This window comes from Lissotriton vulgaris, chromosome 2_1 (genome assembly GCF_964263255.1).
Source record: "Lissotriton vulgaris chromosome 2_1, aLisVul1.2, whole genome shotgun sequence".
NCBI classification, from domain to species: Eukaryota; Metazoa; Chordata; class Amphibia; order Caudata; family Salamandridae; genus Lissotriton; species Lissotriton vulgaris.
The window spans coordinates 260,083,963-260,099,814 of NC_141687.1; the positions used below are offsets into that span (position 1 = coordinate 260,083,963).

Consider the following 15,852-nt stretch of genomic DNA (forward strand, 5'->3'; position numbering starts at 1 on the left):
CCCAGCACATTTCTCTGCAGGTAGAAGTAGACACTCAGTGCACCTGCCTGTAGGTGGATCTCTGCCCCCTTTTGAAATTGAATCCAGGTCCCCGCCTCTAGTGAAAGATGGACTTCCGGACCGGTTTCAAACTCTCAGTCCAACATTCACTAATGAGCTGTCGTCAGTGCATGTGCCGGTTTCGCTTCTGCACTGAGAACAGCACATTTGTTGTGTTACGCTGCACCGTTCCCACTCTGTGCCAGTTCACACACATAAAGGTGCACTACAGATCAGAGTTGGCCGGTTCTGTAATGTGGACCCAGGAGAGAGATAACATTAAAAGAGGGAGAAGGGTACTGCTAACGGTTTGTAATTGCTCACCACATATTAATGCATTCTATCAATTAAACTACATGATTTTAATTTGTTGTTGATGCATCACTATATCAGAAACTATGCAGATAATTGGGATTTGCAAGCTGTGTACCTCACAGGGTCTTACTGTTTGATGTCTACACAGGTGCTTCCCCACGTCCAACTTTGTCAAGCCTTCTTTGGCTGCCTGTGAGCAAAATAATTGAATTCAAAGCCCTGTGCATGTTTAAAATCTGGAACTCCCTGCCCAGTTACCTCAGAGCCAACAGCAATTTGTTAAGTTTCAGGAAGCAATTGAAGGCCCATCTCTTCTCCTAACCAATGCTTCTCCTCTTCATGATTCCTGTCAGCGCTAGGAAGCCCGTTCCTGGATAGCTACGTGCTCTATGAGACTAGGTAACATAACATAAGATACTGTTTCTATATAGAAAGAGAGCATAGAGAGAGAGCCCGCCCATCAGGGTTGCCTTGATCACAAGAAAATTGAGGCTGTGGCAGTCTTGCAGCCCTGCCAGGACATTGCTGGGAGACTAGTCCTGTTGGGGAGTGGCGGCCCTGGTGGGATGCCATGCACACTGCAGGGATACATCTGACCATACTGCAATCTTTGAACACTAACAGGACGGTGCTGGAGGAAAATGACAATGATGGAGCTTCAGAGCACAGACGTATCCCTGAGGTAAAAACACACAAAGGCTGAGGTTATTCGAGGTAGGTGAAGGAAAACTCTATGACGCCAACTAGTCAGAAATAGTCGGCGAATTTCGCATTTCGCAAAGAATTCCCCAAATTGCAAAATTCAATTTTGCATGAGATAGAAATTTTCACTTCTCTTCAGGTGTGTCTCTCCCTACAGATGTGTGTCTCTTCCCACAAGGATGTGAAATCCGTCTGTAGGGAATGTGTTTCTTCACTGATAACTAGTGGGGAAACCCAATGGCCACTGCTCAGCAGTGAGTTGTCTCCTTTTCCTGCTGCTTGAAGTTCTACCAAGGTCGAAAGGAAAGGTGTGCAGATGCCATGGTTCAGTAACAACTAGCATTTCACAGATTTGCGTCTGCTGGCTATTTCATGACATGGTATATGAAGGACATCTTATGGTCCAGTATCTAAATGAAAAGCTCGTTGTCCAGACCGGGTTGGTATTTCATGGCTCAGTATCTGATAGATACAGCTTTTGCAGCACATTTTGTGGCCTGATTTCTGATTGTCATTTCAGGGCCAATTATCAATTTGGCAATGCACTGCTTAGGTTGTGAAGGGTATTTCCTGGTTGAGTTTTTGAATGGTGTTTCATCGCTCAGTACCTGATTTACAAGTTATGACTTGGTATCTGCCAGTTATTCCATGGAGCAATAATTGATGGCTGTTTAATTACACATCTGATGTTTATTTTATGCTACCGTATCTGAGGGGCATTGCATGGTTCAGCATCCTATGGGCAAAGATGACCAGGTTTTTCTTTTCACTTGGCATCTCCAGGCACTATGTCAGATGAACATTTCATGAAGCCACCTCTAATGAGCTGCCTTAAGAGTGTCTAATGCCAAAGCGCTTAATGGATAAGTATATTCTGCCAGAGTACTTCATGGGTATTTACTGTCATAGCATCTGATATCCTGTGGCATGGCATTTGAACTACATCTCATTGTATAAAATGTTAAGAGCATTGAATGACACTGTATCATAGGTATAGTGTGGCATAATGTGTAATACGTTTCTGCTGCTATAGTATTTAATGAGATTTCTCTTTGCACAGGGCCTAGGGCGCATTACATGGCACATGTTTTGATAGGCATTTCATGTTTAATAACTTGAAAAAGAAAATGCCACAGTATTTGATGAGTGTCTAGACTGTAGCGTCCACTCCAGCATGGGGAGCATGCAAATAAAGATGCCACACACGGAGCTCTGTAATAGAAGTCTTTATTCCTCAGCATATGATCACACACTGCACACATGACATCATAACCATTAATAACCACACCTTAACACATCCCAGCAGTAATGTAATTCCTTATTGAGTCGGCCCAGAACTGCAAGAGTCCTGGCGAACATATTCTCACAATGCTACATCTCCCCCTTTGTTAAATAAAAAGCATGAACAACAGTAACATGTGTATTTCTTCAATAAGTCGTAGAGAAGCTCGCACTAGTCGGCCAGGTCGAGTGGTATGAAATAGTTGAGATACACTCTGATTGTGCACAGATAGCACAGGTTCTAATGCTTGATCTGTAATGTCAGGTGGGGTCACTTCATTCATGATTGCAGGAGCTGACAAACGTCAAGGTAGGTGCTTGAAGTGTGACATGTCCTGTGTCGTGGACTTACTGAGACGATGTGCTGTCACCATGTGTCCTTTGAAAGTCACAACCCTCAGAGGATCAACAACAAATGGAGCGTCTGTTTTCCGCTTTTGTTACTGCTTGACCAGGATCCAGTCACTTTCATCGAAGACTGTTTTCTGAGCTCATTGACAGGGATCGGCATATGTTTTCATCTGGCACTTTCGAGAAGTGTCTGTGACATGGACCTCATCAGCATTTAAGGATCGGTCTACTGTGCACTGCAGCAATTTGGTTTTGATGGCTCTCCCAAATAGTAAGGTGGCAACACTCTCACCAGTTGTGGAGTGAAGAATTGAACGATAAGCATGGAGGGGTTGACATAGGGCCTCGTTTAACTTGATTCCCTCCATCAATGCTTGCTGAATTACCCATGAATTGTTTACATTACCATTGGATTGGGGCCAAAGAGGTGGGCTGTTTTGATGCTTGACATTTAGTCTGACCAAAAACTCCTTGAATTCTTTGCTATTGAATGGAGGACCACTGTCAGATTTGAGAATGGCGGGGATACCCCATACTGCAAATATATTATCCAGCCGCACAATCAGCTTGTTAAAGGGATGTTGAAGATAACAACTCTACTAAAGGGAATTGTGAATACTCATCAATGACTACCACGAGATGATGTCTGTTTCCTTAACACCTTGGCTGCTCGCGATATTTTCCTTCTGCGCTGCATTCCCAGATTTATCATTGTTCATGACGAGCTCAGCTCGTCATCAGCACAGCTCAACTGTGCCTCATGAGCTCGTCATGAGCATGGAAGGGGTTAAGGCCCAAAGAAATCAACTGCAACTCTTTCCCAGCATGTGCAGGAAGGTCAGACATTGTCAGGGATGCTGCGTCACTATGAGGGAAAGGCAGTTGCAAAGATGGCACTCCTTGAGTTCCCAATCAACTCGCTCATGTAGGCACTGAAACTACACTCGATCTCTGAGAGCTCTTTTGGTGGCTGCAAATCCACAATGTCCTTCATGTGCTAGTTCAATGACGTGATGTCTTAGGCTCTCAGATATGACTATTCTCAAGCCTCTCAGTGCAACAACGTCCCTGGTAATGGACACTTCATCCTCTACACTTTTGTACTTTTGAAATTCAATTTCGTCAGCAAAAGGTTAAGCATTCTTCTGAACACTGGTGCATTTCCAAAGCCTCTTCGACAAGCAATGGATCATATCCCTTCTCACCGGGTAATCCAATACCTGCTCTACATTCTGTCCTTGCTTCTGCATGGCTATCAGGACATGTTCATAGGCATATCCCATGCTGACAATCGTCTCCACCCACTGCCTCTCCGTACCAGAGAGGGCATGCAGTAATTCGGAATAAGGTAGCCCGCTGGGTAACCTTATACAGCTGGTGTTATTGGGCACTTGGGACACGGTGACATGTGTGGCAGTAGTCTTTGCACCTGTATTTTGGGATGACAATGAAAACTCATCTGATGATGTAACAGGCATCCTTGAGGACAATGCAGATGTTGCCATTACACCATCTAAATTTAGAGTGGAAATGCCTAGCATATGATGCTCATTTAGTTCATTAATACTATTCTGGGAGCAGCTCTTTAAAGAGCCCAAAAAAGTGCCGTTGGGCAGGCAGTTAGTGCTATGGAAAGTGCTTGTGAGTTTTGATGTTTTCTGTTCTCCCTCATTGGAGTCCAACTTTGGAAAGGAAAGCGATTTAATATTGCTAACCATAGTAATTGGAGAAAGGGACACTTTGGAAGACACAGGCATCTTATCACGATTTTCGAACTGTGGTAAAGTGGCAAAGCCATTTGGCTTGTGCAGGTGCTTGAAGTCCAAGGCAGGCCTTTCACCAGATGTCAAATCTTCCTCCTCCTTTATTTCAGAGACCAATCCAGTTTCAGGAACCGCCTGTGACTGATTGTGGTCTAATTCAGAGCTTGCAATAGGTCTAACATGAACATCCAAAATGCTCTTCAGTTCTTCCTTCTCGTTAATGGTTTTTAATTCGAGGTTATCATATGGGTCTTCCTCACACTGGATTGAAGCCAGAGGTGATATCCGGTGGACTCAAAACCTTCTGTTTTATGGCACTGTGAGTCGGGGTTGGTGTCAGAATGTTATTGTGTTTCACATTTGCATGAATAGGGTTGATGGGAGGGGGCATCAGTCCTGTTGAGTCAGAAAATCCATGTTCCTGAGTGAAGCAGTGCCTGTCAGCATTAGCATGTGCAACAGACGCTTCTTACTTCAGCTGTGCATCTTTCTGAGCCTCTTTGATTTGTTCAATTTCTTCAGCCCACTCGATTGTTTTCTTTTCAAGGGAGAAATCATACTCAGTTTCTTTGATCAGCTGGAAGTAATCAGGAATAGAAAATCCAATTGGTAAACCAACTTTGGCTGGTGTCTTGAACTCGTCTCCAATTTTGAAGGGGAAATCATCAAGATAACTAAAAATCCTGTGGGGGGTCTGTTGCAGACTTCCTAGAAGCCATTTAGAATCTGCTGCGGACAGGGCTCGTCCCTGGGGCGGCGCCTGTCTATGAAAAGCTCGCTCCGACACCCGCTCTTTTTCTGCGATTGAGTTGAAATGATGTCTTGAGGATAAGCATGTCCTTATCAGCATTAGTAGTTGGAATTATCTGTTCAATGGCTGGGGATGCTGGTGTGCTGGACCCAGGGCCAGCGCTAGCGCTGGTGAAACTGGGCGCGCCAATCTCCCCCCCTCTTATGAGCTCCTCCTCGGATTCCCTCACTACCACCCAGCAAAAGTGCCCCTCATCTCTCCATAACCCCTCTATCCAATACATTCCATAAAGCGCTGGTAGAGGCTGGCTTTACTCATCCACTCAGCTACCCACATAAAATAAGGATCTATGCTTTGCAGCAGGCATATTATTAACCCTCTGCGCTATTTAATTGCGGGTCAAAACTGCCACTGGACAAAACTCTGATCTCCCTCTCCATCAGGAACATTAATCACATAGGTTATCTTGAAATTTGTATTCCTGCCTGAAAGATGGAAGCACAAGGAACTCTGCAGCATGTGCTTTTAAATAATAAATTATTGCTAATCACAGCTCTCCCTTCAGAGGTCAGTGCCCCTATCCAGGTCAGCACACAGTGAGGCCACACCAGTGACACTGCCCTAAAGACGGCCCTGGCTGGACCACACAATGAAGTTAATGTACTACTCAGACATGTTGGATGTCAAACTGTGCCGATGTAATGGTATTTGTGAAAAGTGAAAAGTAATCAGCAGGGTTCTGACCTTTACCTGCCTTTTGTACAATTGCATAGTCATACTCTTGCAGTCACAACCCCCACCTCCTCATGTAAGAGGGCGCCTTGGCTTTCGGGTTTCCAAAAATAGTAAGCAGTGCTTGGTGGTCTGTAATGATGCTGGAACGTTTTCTGAATAGAAACACATGAAAATGTTTGCAGACCCACACAACACAAAGGCTCTCCCTCTCCTGCTCTGTATTGGTGTGTTCTTTGTTAGACAGGCTTCGAATGGCATTGGCCACAGTGTGTCTCTGATCATTGGGATGACCAATATGTTGAGCAGGGATAGGCCCCATCCCCATTGGCTCACATCTACAGTGGTCTCAGTATGTAAATTGTGGTCAAATTAGGCCATCTCGGTTGTATTCTCAATTGCTTGTTTTATTCTTTTGAAGCTTAGATCTCAAGCCATTTTTTAAGGCAGTAGACTAGCCGTTCTCCACAACGGACATGGCCATTAAAGCAGCATGCGTGCCCTGACGTGTGCAGTGGGCTTTTGCACTGGGACACCGAAGCGCCCAGAATGCGCCCTGCGCCAGAACCCCTGGTTCTTCCACGTTAGGAAGGTCCCCATCTATTGGTGTATTCTAAATTTATTTAGGAGATTTGTTAAGCGCTCAAATACCCGAGGGTGTCTCGGCGCTGAGTGTTTATTGAACTAGTCCATGAGAAGTTATTGCTTGAACAGCCAGGTCTTTATCTGTTTGCGGAAAGAAAGAAGGGAAGTAGAGGTTTTGATATGATGTGGAAGACTGTTCCATAGTTTGATGGTGGTCACTATGAAGGATCTGTCTCCCCAGGAGACTTTCTTGGTCCTGGGGACCTGCATGAGACCAGCAGTTGAGGATCGAAGGGATCTAGCAGGTTTATAAGGGCAAAGTGAGTCTTTCAGAAATGCTGGACCTTGAGCGTGAATTGCCTTATACGCAATGCAGAGAGCTTTAAATTTAGTTCTCTTCTTTACCGGTAACCAGTGAAGCTTTCGAAGTGTGCCAGATATGGAGGTATACTTGGGGCTTGCTGTGATCAATCTGGCCGCAGCATTCTGCACTAGTTGCAATTTTTTTAGAACACCTTCTTGAGCATTAACTAGAAGGGCATTGCAGTAGTCAATGCGGGCCATGACAAGTGCGCTGATCAGAGTTTTTGCCATATTCATGGGGAGATAGGGTAGGAGATTTTTTATCATTCTCATGGTATAGAATGAGGAGGAAACTACCGCATTAACGTGGTGCATGAAAGTGAGTTTTGTATCCAGTATAACTCCAAGATTTCTTGCCTTGGTCACTGGGGGAGGGGGTGGTCCTAGGGCATCAGGCCACCATGTGGGAGACCAGGCAGGGGAGAGGTTACCAAACAACATCACCTCCGTTTTATCGGAGTTCAGTTTCAAACAATTTGTGGCCATCCAATTACTTATTGCCAGCATTCCCATATTAAAATTGGAGGCCACTTCATCTCCATTTTTGTTTATGGCTAAGACAATCCGTGTGTCGTCAGCGTATGATGTTACCGCCAGGTGATGGATTTTTATGATCCTCGCTAAGTCTGACACATAAATGTTGAATAGTGTAGGACTTAGCGAGGATCCCTGGGGAACACCGCAGGGGAGAGTGAAAGGAGGTGAGTTGAAATTGTCGAAGGCAACTGACTGTACTCGATCAGCGAGAAATGAGGCGATGAGGTCTTTCGCCGCACCTGTAATGCCTGCCGCTGTGACACGGTCGATCAAGATGGAGAGATCGACCGTGTCAAAGGCTGCGGACAGGTCCAGTAAAATAAGCACTGCTGATCCTCCATCATCGAGAGTCTTCCTAATTTCCTCTGTGGCTTTAATAAGCGCAGTTTCCGTCCCGTGTCCCTTCCGGAAGCCAAATTGTGTGTCATCCAGACAGTTGTTTTGGTCTATAAAGTCTGAGATTTGAGTGTTCATGATTTTTTCCACAATTTTGGCGGGGAGCGGGAGGCAGGCGATTGGTCGATAATTAGCGACTATCGACGGATCTAGTGAGCTTTTCTTGATAAGTGGTTTGGCATTGGGAGCGGAGGGTGGGTGTCCAATACTGGTAGCATGGGCTTTGAATTGGGTAAAAATATCTGTGACTTTTTTTTGGAAATGATTTGCCAAGGAGTTACATAACTCTTGGGTGTGTGTGATTGGGGTGGTCGCTGCTTGTCCAGAGAGGCGCGTCACTACCTGGAAAAGTTGTTTAGTCGAATCTTGTGCAAGATTGATTTGATTGCTATAGAAGTTACTTTTCTCCATGATAATTAGTTGCTTGTAATTAGACATCATGGTTTTGTAGAGGGATTTTTGATCTGGGTCGTAGTCACGTCTCCATTTGCGTTCCTGGCGCCTGCACTTTTGTTTTTCCTGTCTAAGAGTATCATTGAACCAGGGTGAGGATTTAAGAGTCCTGTTGGTGGATTGTTTCTTTAGTGGAACTGTCAGATTGACAGTGTTTAGTATCCAGTTAGTGTAGTTATTAGCACCTTGTTCAGGATCAGTCATAGTGGGTGGCAAGGAAGTTAATAATGAGGACTGAGAAGCGGAAATGTCGATGCTTTTCCATGCTCTAAATTGATTCGTGGGTGGGGGAGTATTAACTAGGGGGGGAGTAGGTTGTAGGAAAAAGTAAAAAAAGAATGGCGGAGTGGTCCGTCCAGGTGAAGGGAAGGAGGTCCTTTACCACTAGTGATTTCTCGCTGGAGAAGAGACCATCCAAAAGATGGCCCGCAGTATGCGTGGAACCAGTGACTAGTTGTGGGAGTCCTATTGCATCTAATTCGGATAATAGGGTGGTGGTATCGGGATTATCCAGCAGCTCAAGGTGGAAATTAAAATCACCCAGAATGGTGTACTGGCTTAAACCTGCCAGTGGTTCTAAAAGAATAGGTAAGTTAGCGAGAAAAGGACTGCGAGGTCCCGGGGGGGCGGTAAATAAGTATGCCTTTGAAAGGGGAGCATTTGGAATAGAGATAGTGAAAGACAAAGCTTCACAACATGGGGTGGGAATGTTTTCTGTTCGTACTGTTAGGTTTCTATGGTATATAATGGCTAATCCGCCTCCTTTTTTTGGGGGTGGTCTGTCCAGTCTAACATTTGAGTATCCTAAAGAACAACTATGGATTCTAAATCATCGGGGTAAGCCTCTTTTTTATGCTCTCCTTTTGAGTTTGAGGAACTGTATCAATCTAAAATCTGTACTTGTACTTCATGCTGATTTAGGGTAGCCTTACTCCGACCATTGCAAGCACATCTCTTAATATCAACAACTCCTAAAAATCAGGCACAGCTGAAAAGGGGGCAGCCTTGCGGGGAAGAAAATCTTAAGGGTTTCGTTATTAATGTCAGGTCTTTGTTTAGGCACAAAACTGAGTTCGCCAAATTCATGCATGCTCAGGACCCAGACTGGTTTTTCATTACTGAGACCTGGGCTAATGAGTCATCGGGTCCTGACTTAGTAGATGCAATCCCACCCAGGATACACAGCTCTCGGATTAGACGGGGCAGGCAGACTAGCAGGAGGACTGGCCATTGTACACAAATTAGAATATCACTGTCATATGGAGGGGATTAGTGCCCGAGTCCTGTGAAGCTCTATATTTTGCCATTAAAATATCAACTGTCAACTCATTAGCTGGGATGCTAGTATCCAGACCCCAAGAACACAGGACCATGATTCCTACAGAGCTTGCAAATCTTATTGAACTGCACCTAGCTAAAAGCAACATCACGGTTATGGATAATATCAATTTCCATCTAGAAGATGTTAGCAGTGATGACTCTAAAGTACTTAAGAACACTCTGGTTTGCATTGTGCTCCCAGTTAGTCAGGGACCCCATGCACGCATTGGGACACACACTATATTGGATTTTCTCTAATGATTCCAGGCTGTCAGTGCAAGAGTCACTACCACTTAGTTGGTCTACTCACCAGGCAGTATCTTTCTTACTTACCCTACAATTCTTCCAGAATAAGGACACACTCACTAACATGAAGATCTCCATAAGGAATTGGAAGTGGGCCTCATCAGAATCCTTCCCCGGTGCCCTTAGAAGTAAGCACTGCATTGAATATGAGAATGTAAACATAGGGGTGGAAGAATTATCATCTTGGCTGGACTCCGGGATTGATAAGATAGCGCCCATATGGGAAATTAAGTATCAGAGGAAGCTGCCCACGGCCCCTTGGTTCACGGAATGGCTAGGATTATTTAGACTGGATTGTTGACGTCAGGAAAGCTCCTGGAGAAACATAATGAGGTGCAGGGAAAAAAATGTATATAAGATAGCCCTTAGAGAATGCAAAACAGCCATTAGAGAAGGAAAGCACTTTAATGTACTGGCCAAATTGAGGCAGCCAATTCCTCAAAAGAACTTTTTAAAGTTAGCCATCATTTCTCGGCTCCATCAACAAGTTGGCAGAATTATTTCAATCTAAAATGTCCTAAATCTATAAAACTGTGTTCCAAATGCAGAAGTTTATACCTCCTCTTAATTAAGCGCTCAGTTGCAGCCAAGCCTTTCAGAAACAGTGGAGGTTGAGGGGAATGACTTAGTGATGCTTTCTTGTTTCCAACTTCTGACATATGATCTAATGGTGTCTCATCTCCTTAATATCAAATCAGGAACCCAAAAAGAAACTTGTCCCCCTAAAACCCAGCAACTGGCTGCTGGTACAATAGCTTTACCTTTCACCTCCATTATGAATAAAGCTATCATCTCAGGCTGTTACCCACATTTTTGGAAGGAGGCAGTGGTCTCACCTCATCATTGCCCGCGCCTTGAACTTGCCAACCAGCCATATTCCCTTCCTTATGTCTGTCCTAGTTGCTCCTTTGTCACTAACAACTACCGTCGCCTACCAACAAGCACCATTAGCAGGAAGAAAATATTGCCTAAACCATGCGTGTCAGCAATAATAAACGCACGCTCCCTGCCTAAGCACAAATATGAAATCTTAAATTTCATTGATGACTGCAATCTTGATCTCCTTTTCATAACCGAAACTTGGGGTGATCTTTCCTGTGGACCTGACTTTGTCACTGCAACCCCCGAAGGATTCTCGAACTTTAGATTAGACAGACCACATCCCAAAAAAAGAGGTGGCCTAGCCATTATATATCGTAGCAATCTAATAGTTCGAATGGAGGCCGTTCCTACCACAAGCTGTGAAGCAATTGCTTTTACAATTTCCATCCCCCATGCTTCCCCTTTTAAAGGCACACTTATTTACCGTCCCCCAGGACCTCGCAGCCCATTTCTTGCTAATCTGCCAATTCTGCTAGAACCATTGACAGGCGAAAACCAATACACCATTCTGGGCGATTTTAACTTTCACCTCTCGTTGCTGGACAATTCTGACACCGCGGCTCTCCTATCCGAATTGGAAGCAATAGGACTCCTACAACTAGTTACCGGTCCCACGCATACTGCGGGCCACCTTTTGGACGGTCTTTTCTCTAGCAATACATCACTCAGGATGAAAGATGTTCTCCCCCTCACTATTTCTGCTTCTCAGTCATCATTACTAACTTCTCTGCCACCCACTGTGACTGATCCTGAGTTGGGAGCTAACAATTACACCAACTGGATTCAGAACACAGTCAATATGACAGTCCCTCTAAAGAAACAATCTATCAACAGGGCTTTTAAATCTGCACCCTGGTACAATGATGCCATCAGACAAGAAAATGATTCAGAAAAGGGGGTGGTGATGGACAGAGTATCTAAACTAAGCAGAATACTCCTACCCAGTCAACAGATCACGGCTTGATCCATCACCGCTTTTTAGCTCACTGCACCATCCCAGCTCAGAACCTGGCTACATGAGCTAAAAAACGGTGATGGATCAAGCCCTGATCTGTTGACTGGGTACGAGTGTTCTGCTTAATTCAGATACTCTGTCCATCTCCACCCCCCTTTTCTGAATCGTTTTGTCCACCATAAGCGTGGAAGGGTATGCTCAGACATGAGTCCCTTGTTCACTGCACCATCAGGATTCAAGCAAGCCGGGCCGAAGACGGCTGTAATGCCAGAAACCGGTCCCCGGAAGCTTGTTTCCGTTCCAGTAAAAGAATTGGCTTGGTAGTTTGGTCTGCCCTGTTCCCATGATGCACTGGGCCAGGGACAGGCTAATTTGCATGTAGCCAGGTTCTGAGCTGGGATGGTGCAGTGAGCTAAAAAACGGTGATGGATCAAGCCCTGATCTGTTGACTGGGTACGAGTGTTCTGCTTAATTCAGATACTCTGTCCATCACCACCCCCTTTTCTGAATCGTTTTGTCCACCATAAGCGTGGAAGGGTATGCTCAGACATGAGTCCCTTGCTCACTGCACCATCAGGATTCAAGCAAGCCGGGCCGAAGACGGCTGTAATGCCAGAAACCGGTCCCCGGAAGCTTGTTTCCTTTCCAGTAAAAAAAGTGGCTTGGTAATTTGGTCTGCCCTGTTCCCATGATGCACTGGGCCAGGGACAGGCTAATTTGCATGTAGCCAGGTTCTGAGCTGGGATGGTGCAGTGAGCTAAAAACGGTGATGGATCAAGTCCTGATCTGTTGACTGGGTACGAGTGTTCTGCTTAATTCAGATACTCTGCCCATCACCACCCCCTTTTCTGAATCGTTTTGTCCACCATAAGTGTGGAAGGGTATGCTCAGACATGAGTCCCTTGCTCACTGCACCATCAGGATTCAAGCAAGCCGGGCCGAAGACGGCTGTAATGCCAGAAACCGGTCCCCGGAAGCTTGTTTCCTTTCCAGTAAAAGAATTGGCTTGGTAGTTTGGTCTGCCCTGTTCCCATGATGCACTGGGCCAGGGACAGGCTAATTTGCATGTAGCCAGGCTCTGAGCTGGGATGGTGCAGTGAGCTAAAAATCGGTGATAGATCAAGCCCTGATCTGTTGACTGGGTACGAGTGTTCTGCTTAATTCAGATACTCTGTCCATCACCACCCCCTTTTCTGAATCGTTTTGTCCACCATAAGCGTGGAAGGGTATGCTCAGACATGAGTCCCTTGCTCACTGCACCATCAGGATTCAAGCAAGTCGGGCCGAAGACGGCTGTAATGCCAGAAACCGGTCCCCGGAAGCTTGTTTCCTTTCCAGTAAAAGAATTGGCTTGGTAGTTTGGTCTGCCCTGTTCCCATGATGCACTGGGCCAGGGACAGGCTGATTTGCACGTAGCCAGGTTCTGAGCTGGGATGGTGCAGTGAGCTAAAAAACGGTGATGGATCAAGCCCTGATCTGTTGACTGGGTACGAGTGCTCTGCTTAATTCAGATACTCTGTCCATCACCACCCCCTTTTCTGAATCATTTTGTCCACCATAAGAGTGGAAGGGTATGCTCAGACATGAGTCCCTTGCTCACTGCACCATCAGGATTCAAGCAAGCCGGGCCGAAGACGGCTGTAATGCCAGAAACCGGTCCCCGGAAGCTTGTTTCCTTTCCAGTAAAAGAATTGGCTTGGTAGTTTGGTCTGCTCTGTTCCCATGATGCACTGGGCCAGGGACAGGCTAATTTGCATGTAGCCAGGTTCTGAGCTGGGATGGTGCAGTGAGCTAAAAAACGGTGATGGATCAAGCCCTGATCTGTTGACTGGGTACGAGTGTTCTGCTTAATTCAGATACTCTGTCCATCACCACCCCCTTTTCTGAATCGTTTTGTCCACCATAAGCGTGGAAGGGTATGCTCAGACATGAGTCCCTTGCTCACTGCACCATCAGGATTCAAGCAAGCCGGGCCGAAGACGGCTGTAATGCCAGAAACCGGTCCCCCGAAGCTTGTTTCCTTTCCAGTAAAAGAATTGGCTTGGTAGTTTGGTCTGCCCTGTTCCCATGATGCACTGGGCCAGGGACAGGCTAATTTGCATGTAGCCAGGTTCTGAGCTGGGATGGTGCAGTGAGCTAAAAAACGGTGATGGATCAAGCCCTGATCTGTTGACTAGGTACGAGTGTTCTGCTTAATTCAGATACTCTGTCCATCACCACCCCCTTTTCTGAATCGTTTTGTACACCATAAGCGTGGAAGGGTATGCTCAGACATGAGTCCCTTGCTCACTGCACCATCAGGATTCAAGCAAGCTGGGCCGAAGACGGCTGTAATGCCAGAAACCAGTCCCCGGAAGCTTGTTTCCTTTCCAGTAAAAGAATTGGCTTGGTAGTTTGGTCTGCTCTGTTCCCATGATGCACTGGGCCAGGGACAGGCTAATTTGCATGTAGCCAGGTTCTGAGCTGGGATGGCGCAGTGAGCTAAAAAACGGTGATGGATCAAGCCCTGATCTGTTGACTGGGTACGAGTGTTCTGCTTAATTCAGATACTCTGTCCATCACCACCCCCTTATCTGAATCAGACAAGAAAAGCAAAAATGTAGACGACAGGAACGTAGATGGAGACAAGATTATGGCCCAGATCAAAAATCCTGTTACAAAGTCATGATGCTTAGATACAAACAACTTATCATTACGGAAAAAAGCAAATTTTACAGTGCCCAAATCCATCTTGCACATGACTCTACAAAACAACTGTTTCAGGTAGTCACGCGTCTCTTCGGTCAAGCGACAACCACCCCCATCATAGCTACTCATGAGCTCTGTGATTCCTTGGCGAATCACTTTCAAAGGAAATTGACTGACATCTTTACTCAATTCAAGGCTCACACAACCAGTACGGGACATCCGTCTTCCACCCCTAAGGATCACAAGCTCCTGGCCCGGGCAGGTGCCAACCCGCCTGACTCTACCCCCCATCGCTCCTTCCAGAACTTTACTCAGGCTCCATCAGAACTGTTATCTCATTTACTATGTACCACGAACTCTGGCTCACCGGAAGATCCATGGCCCCCTTCCATTCTCAAAAACTTTCCGGATATCATAGGTCCAAAACTTACGGAAATATTTGATGCCATGTTTTCCTCCAATATCTTTCCTTCCTTCTGGAAGAAAGCAACTATCAAACCTCTCATCAAGAAGAGTTCTTTAGATCCCTCTATAGTCGTCAACTATCGCCCTATAGCCTGCCTTCCTCTCCCCGCCAAAATTGTGGAAAAGATTATGAATATCCAAATCTCAGATTTCATAGATCAGAATACCTGCCTGGATAATGCACAATTTGGTTTCCGGAAGGGACATGGAACGGAAACCGCGCTTATTAAAGCTACGGATGAAATCAGGATGACACTTGATGGTAGAGGATCGGCAGTGCTCATCTTGTTGGACCTGCCAGCAGCTTTCGACACGGTCGATCACTCTATCTTGATCGACCGTGTCACAGCGGCAGGGATCACAAATGGTGCTAAGGATCTTATCTCCTCTTTTCTTTCTGACCGAGTACAATCGGTCGCCTTCGGCAATTTCAACTCACCTCCTTTTACTCTTCCCTGTGGTGTCCCCCAGGGATCCTCGCTAAGTCCGACACTATTTAACATCTATGTGTCGAACTTGGCGAGGGTCATAAAATCCCATCACCTGGTGGTGACATCCTACGCTGATGACACCCAGATTGTCTTGGCTATTAACAAAAATAGAGATGAAGTGGCTTCCAATTTTAATCAGGGAATGCTAGCAATAAGTGACTGGATGTCCACAAATTGCTTGAACCTTAACTCCGACAAAATGGAGGTGATGGTGTTTGGTAATCTCACCCCAGCTTGGTCACCCACCTGGTGGCCTGCCGCCCTGGGACCACCCCTGTCCCCAGTGACCAAGGCAAGAAATCTGGGAGTCTTACTGGACACTAAACTGACTCTTATGCACCATGTCAATGCGGTAGTATCATCCTCATTCTACACCATGAGAATGATCAAAAAACTCCTCCCTTATCTCCCCATGAGCATGGCCAGAACTCTGGTCAGTGCATTAGTGATATCTCGCATTGACTACTGTAATGCACT

At 45.7% G+C, this 15,852-nt stretch overlaps 1 pseudogene; it reads right to left on the reverse strand.

The window, feature by feature from the left end:
- Positions 1-3,810: 3,810 nt before the first annotated feature.
- LOC147729942 (ubiquitin-associated protein 1 pseudogene) lies at positions 3,811-5,170 on the reverse strand (annotated as a pseudogene).
- Positions 5,171-15,852: the final 10,682 nt, after the last annotated feature.